Raw genomic sequence first — 5,615 nt, 5'->3', positions numbered from 1 at the left:
AACTAATTCTCACTTGGGAAAGTTGGGAAACCCTCCCCATATGTGTCAATTACAAGATGGAAGACTTTGCAGTGTTCAGTTTAGAAGCTGTGAATTTATAATAAGAATCCTAGCTGAGGGGTGCCTGGGTAGCTCAGTTGGTTGGGGTCTGACTCTTGATTTCAGCTCAGGTCATGATCTCAGGGTCGTGAGATCGAGCCCTGTGTTGGGCTCCACCCTCAGCGTGGAGTCTGCTTGGGATTCTCTCTCTCCCTTACCTCTGCCCCCTCCCTGCTTGCTCTCCCTCTCTCTCTCTCTCAGTAAATAAAATTGTTTTTTAAAAAAAGAATCCCAGCTGAAGTAAAGACATCCATTATAATCATCTGTGAAAAAAAGGTATAATAAACACGCTGATTTTATCTACCATCGTGAAAAAGTGGTTATTTTCCAAAACGATTCTTTCAGACATTGGCTGCATCTCTAGGCACACTAATAAACAAGGTTCTAAAGTTATGGCATTCTTAGCTCCATGTGAAGGCAGCTAAGATGGGATCTCTGTTTGGCCATGGCTCATCTCCTGTCAATTTTGTTGATATTTAATATAATGTTTATATAGACATGTATAGATTTTATGAGAAGGTAACTTTGAGTTTAACATCTTCTAGAATGCATTCTGACTGCTCCCAGTTTGTCCCAATTTGTGAGTTTTTACTCTCCTGATACTTTACTTGTGCTAAAATATTCAGATTTCAGGCTCTTAGAGGAGACATGTATGATTCATGGGATTAATGGCAAAGGAATATGCCTACATTATCAAATTAGACTTGCATTTTGCTAGCCTTCTTAATGCTGAAGTGAAGCTTGAGCTTTATACATAAATATTGAAGTCTTATTCTGAGCTTAATAAAACATGCATATCTTTCCAATATACTCATAGATAGAAATGAATACTAAAACATTTGTTGGTGCAGAGAGCCTGCAGGTGCCCAAGAGATACCATCCGAAGTCCCACTGGATGGCTGTCTTTCCCTGTAATGTCCTCAGCCAGACTTTCAGGGCACCTGAAGTCTCTGTGGTTCAGATCTTTGCTGAGCTTGCTATCCTTCACCAGTCCTGTAGAAGATGCAGGAGAGGAGACTGATAGCTCCTCTGATCTCATAGATTTAATGAAAGACACTTGTCCCATAGTCTCCTCCATGAGAAAGGGTAGGGATTATGTCTGTGTTATTCACAGATGTATTCTCAGTGCTTAGGAAATGGATTTCAAGTTATCGTCATTAGGATCCCTGAGAACTAATCATCACTTGGCCCCCAGGAGTCTCCATACTCACCTCACACACCATGAAACTGTAATGAGAGCCTTGGGGCCAGACCTTCCACAGTGCCCACATTGCTGCCTCCCTGCTTTGCTGGTGACCCTTTTCATTTCCAAGACCCTACCCCAGTTGTTCCCAATATTCAGCCCAAGATGAGAAAAATAAAAATGATGCAATGAGTTTTTCACAAAACTCAATGGAAAGGACTATTTATTCTGAAACTGATCTTTTCTTTTTTTGGTGTTAATATGTTTCCTCTTATATCAAGTGATGATAGTAGATAGTAATTTTTAAAAAAATGTCCCACTTGGCGGGGGTTCCTGGGTGGCTCAGTCGATTGAGTGTCTGCCTTCAGCTCGGGTCATGATCCCAGGGTCCTGGGATCGAGCCCCATATCAGGCTCCTTGCTCAGTGGGGAGCCTACTTCTCCCTCTCCCTCTCTGCTCCCACTGCTTGTGCTCTCTCACTCTCTCTATCAAATAAATAAATTACATCTTAAAAAAAAATAAATAGATGTCTCACCTAGCAACACAGAATAGTGGCAGTCCCATATGATGTCCCTATTGTTTTTTCTTAGATCTTGAATTCCAAAAGTCTGAGAACCATTGTCATACAAGACCTGTTCAATCCCCACCTCGTTCTTGAGGACGTCCTGATCATTCAGGGCTTACTTTTCCTTTCTTTAAAAAAAGAGAGTTTGTGTATTTTCTCTCTAAAGTCATAAGTATATAGTGTAAGACAATCGGTGAATTTAAAAATGCATAAAGAAGAAAATAGACATTCTCTATAATCCCACTTCTTAGAGGAAATAAATTTAACAGTCTGAAAGATGACTTTCTATTCTATTTGCTGAGTTTATCATTTAACTCTTTAAAACAAAAATGGAATTATTTTGTATAAGCTGTTTGGTAACTTCATGATACTCCATCCTTCCCCCTCCTGCTCCACAATTAAGTGCTGACTTGACCCAACACGTACATGAATGAGCATTTAATCCTCACAACAACCCGATGAGGTGGGTACTGTTATTATTCCATCTTTGTAACTGAGGCTCAGAGAGGTTTTGGTACACACCCATTTCACAGACCTGCTAAATGCTGGAGCCTGGATTCTGACCAGGGGTGCCTGGCACTGGGGTTCAAACTGTAAAACAGTGTGAATCAGTTCATTTCCATTATATGGATTTACCGCAATTTATTTAACCAGCCTTATACTTTTGTTCATTTGTACCCCCCTCCTCTTTTTTTTTTTTTTTTTAGTTTTTGGTATTATAAATAAAGCTTCAGTGTACAACCTCAAGATTAAATCTTTATGTACATTATCTGTAAGTATTTCCATGACTAGTTTCTAGCAGAAGGGGTATGCTGGGTCAAAGAGACTGCAGAGTTTTAAGTCTTTGGCAAGTTTTGCAAAATTGCATTTCAGATTGTTGTGCCGTTTCAGAATGTTGTACCCCTTGACACTCCTTCCAACAGGCTATGATAGGGCCAGTTTTCTCACACTTTGCCAATACTGGGAATTTTGGGGTTTTTGATTTTTAAATCTTTGCCAATGTGAGAGGCCAAAAATGATTACTCATAATGCTTTAATTTGCTTTTCTTTTGTTACCAATGTGGTGGGTACATTCTAAGGTTACCCCCAATGATCCAAACCCTGTATAATCCCCTACCCTTGAATGTCTATGATTTGTTTCTAACAAGTATAGCAAAAGTGAATGGATTTTGCAGATGTAATTGAAGTTCTAATCAGTTGATTTGGGGTTCATGAAAAGTATGTAGGCCTTACTTAATTAGGTGAACCCTTTAAAAGGGCCCCCTCATGGGGCACCTGGGTGGCTTAGCCAGTTAAGCGTCTGACTTCAGCTCAGGTCATGATCTTGGGGTCCTGGGATCGAGCCCCTCAACGGGCTCCCTGCTCAGCGGGGAGTCTGCTTCTCCCTCTCGCTCTCCCTTTCCCCCTGCTTGTGCTCTCTCTCCCTCTCAAATAAATAAATAAAAACCTTAAAAAAAAAAAGTCCCCCCCCAAAAAAAGTCCCCATCAAGTTGGAAACTCAACTCAGCAGAATCTCTCTCTTTCTCTCTCTCTCTCTCTCGCGCTCGCTCTCCGTTGCTGCTGCTGCTGATTTTGAAGAAGCAAGCTGTCATGACATAATGTTGCAACTAAATGAATTCTACCACCAGTCTGGGAGCTTGGAAGATTATCTTTCCTAGTCAAGCCTCATATGAGAATGCAGCCCAGCCAACACCTTCATTTCAGCTTTGTAAGACCCTGAGCAGAGAACCCAATTAAGCCATGTCCAGAATTCTGAGTTACAGAAACTGGGAGACAATAAATGGGTGTTACTTTAAGCTACTGAGTTTGTGGTGCAACAATAATTTTTTCATGTGTAATTGATCATGCTTTTTTCTTCTTTCCAGTGCATTTTTCTGTTAGCATTCATCACTTTCTTATTTAAGTCATTAATACATTAAACCTTTTTTTTGTTTGAAGATTTTATTTATTTATTTGACAGACAGAGAGACACAGCGAGAGAGGGAACACAAGCAGGGGGAGCGGGAGAGGGAGAAGCAGGCTTCCTGCGGAGCAGGGAGCCCAATGCTGGGCTCGGTCCCAGGACTCTGGGATCATGACCTGAGCCGAAGGCAGATGCTTAATGACTGGGCCACCCAGACGCCCCATTAAACCTCTTTTTGTAAGGTTATCAACCCATTTGTCTGTCATAAATAATAAACAGCAATAAACATTGCTTTTTTTTTTGTAAGAGAAGTAAGCCTACATTTCCTTGTTTCACAAATAAAGTTAGCTGAATTGGTTGCTTTTGGTGATTAGTCTAAGAGACCAAATCCCATATCCTCGTTGGACTCCTCCAACTCTGCCTTTGCTTCAACTTTGGCTGGGGCTGTGGCCACAGATGCAGATGGATCAGCCAAGAAGGCCATGACCGTTTTCAGCAAGTGGGAAGGTGTCATCAGCCTCCACAGACAAAGCCAGGACCCGCTTGTATCCATTGATGGTAGAATGGGGCACTGATGCAGTAGTGGGGTAACCTAGCTGCAGACAGATGTGGCAACACGCACACCCTCTGGGAAGTGAAAATGCAGTTTCCCCTGTCGTGTCAAGCACTTCAGGGGTGTAGATGCTGCCCTTGCCAAACACCTGCTAGATGATCAGCCCAAAGCCCAAGGAGAAGGGGGAGAGGTTCAGCATGCTCAGCAGTGTGGCTTCACTGGCTCCCACTTTGTCTCCAGTCTCAAGCAGCTGCACATCACTCAGGAGTTCAATGGTGCCCCTGGAGATTTTAGTGGTGATGCCGAAAGCTTGGAAGAAGGAGGTCTTCTCGGGCCCCAGACCAGTGTCCTGAGCTGGCACAGCGACTTCACAGGGGGCTATGGCGCCAGCACGGGCGGCAGCTGGCACCTTATTGGCCAGCAGCATGTCCCTGATCCCAGTGAAGTCCTCCTTGGTGACACAAAACCCATACTCCCCCAGTTATGAGGCAACAGGTTCTCCAGAGCTGGGTTGTTCTCCAGATGCCCTTGGATGGCCTTGTTCTTGCCCATCAGCACCACAGCCTTCCCGTGGAGGGACGTGCGGATCTGCTGCATCTGCTTGGAATCCATGTTGTCTGCTCCCACGGTGAAGCATTTTGGATAATCACCCAAGAGTTGGATGATCTTAAGGAAGCAGCTGGACTTCCAGGTCACCCTGTCTTCCCTGGGCATCATGGTGGTGTGTCAGGGATTGCCATGCAGGGTTTAAAGACGATGCCACCCTCATGGGGATGCCTGGAAAGCACAACAGTCATTGCACTTTTATGCGGTCAAACTCATTGGTCTTTCCCGTCTGGGGTCTACCTTCCTTGTGCCACTTGGAAGGCCCATCCTCATCCCAAGGTTACAGGAAGAGTCACGTATATTTTTGTCTAGTGCCTCCGTGGTTTTATCATTACATTTAAATCTTTAATCCATCTGAAGAAGGTTTTGGTAAATGGTGGGGTGCAGAGAGGTCTGACTTTAAATTTTTTCCAATGCACCAGTAATATATACTGAATCATTGCTTGCTTTTCCATTGAATTCCTATCAAACCAAAAGTCTGATTTTTGGCCTTTTCAATGTTATATTAAATCTGCCAAGTTCTGAGCGCCTGGGTGGCTCAGTCGTTAAGCGTCTGCCTTCAGCTCAGGTCATGATCCCAGGGCCCTGGGATCGAGTCCCACATCGGGCTCCCTCCTCGGCGGGAAACCTGCTCTCCCTCTCCCACTCCCGCTGCTTGTGTTCCCTCTCTCTCTGTGTCTCTCTCTGTCAAATAAATAAAATCTTT

The 5,615-nt window shown here is 43.7% G+C and overlaps 1 pseudogene; it reads right to left on the bottom strand.

Annotated features, from left to right (window-relative positions):
- Window positions 1-4,120: 4,120 nt before the first annotated feature.
- LOC102744091 (putative ribosomal protein uL10-like pseudogene) lies at window positions 4,121-5,048 on the bottom strand (annotated as a pseudogene).
- Between the last annotated feature and the right edge of the window lie 567 nt (window positions 5,049-5,615).

This window comes from Leptonychotes weddellii, chromosome 9 (assembly GCF_054177405.1).
Source record: "Leptonychotes weddellii isolate Sample4059 chromosome 9, ASM5417740v2, whole genome shotgun sequence".
NCBI lineage: Eukaryota > Metazoa > Chordata > Mammalia > Carnivora > Phocidae > Leptonychotes > Leptonychotes weddellii.
The sequence above is the reverse complement of the archived record's forward strand: the minus strand, read 5'-3'. Positions and strand labels throughout refer to the sequence as shown.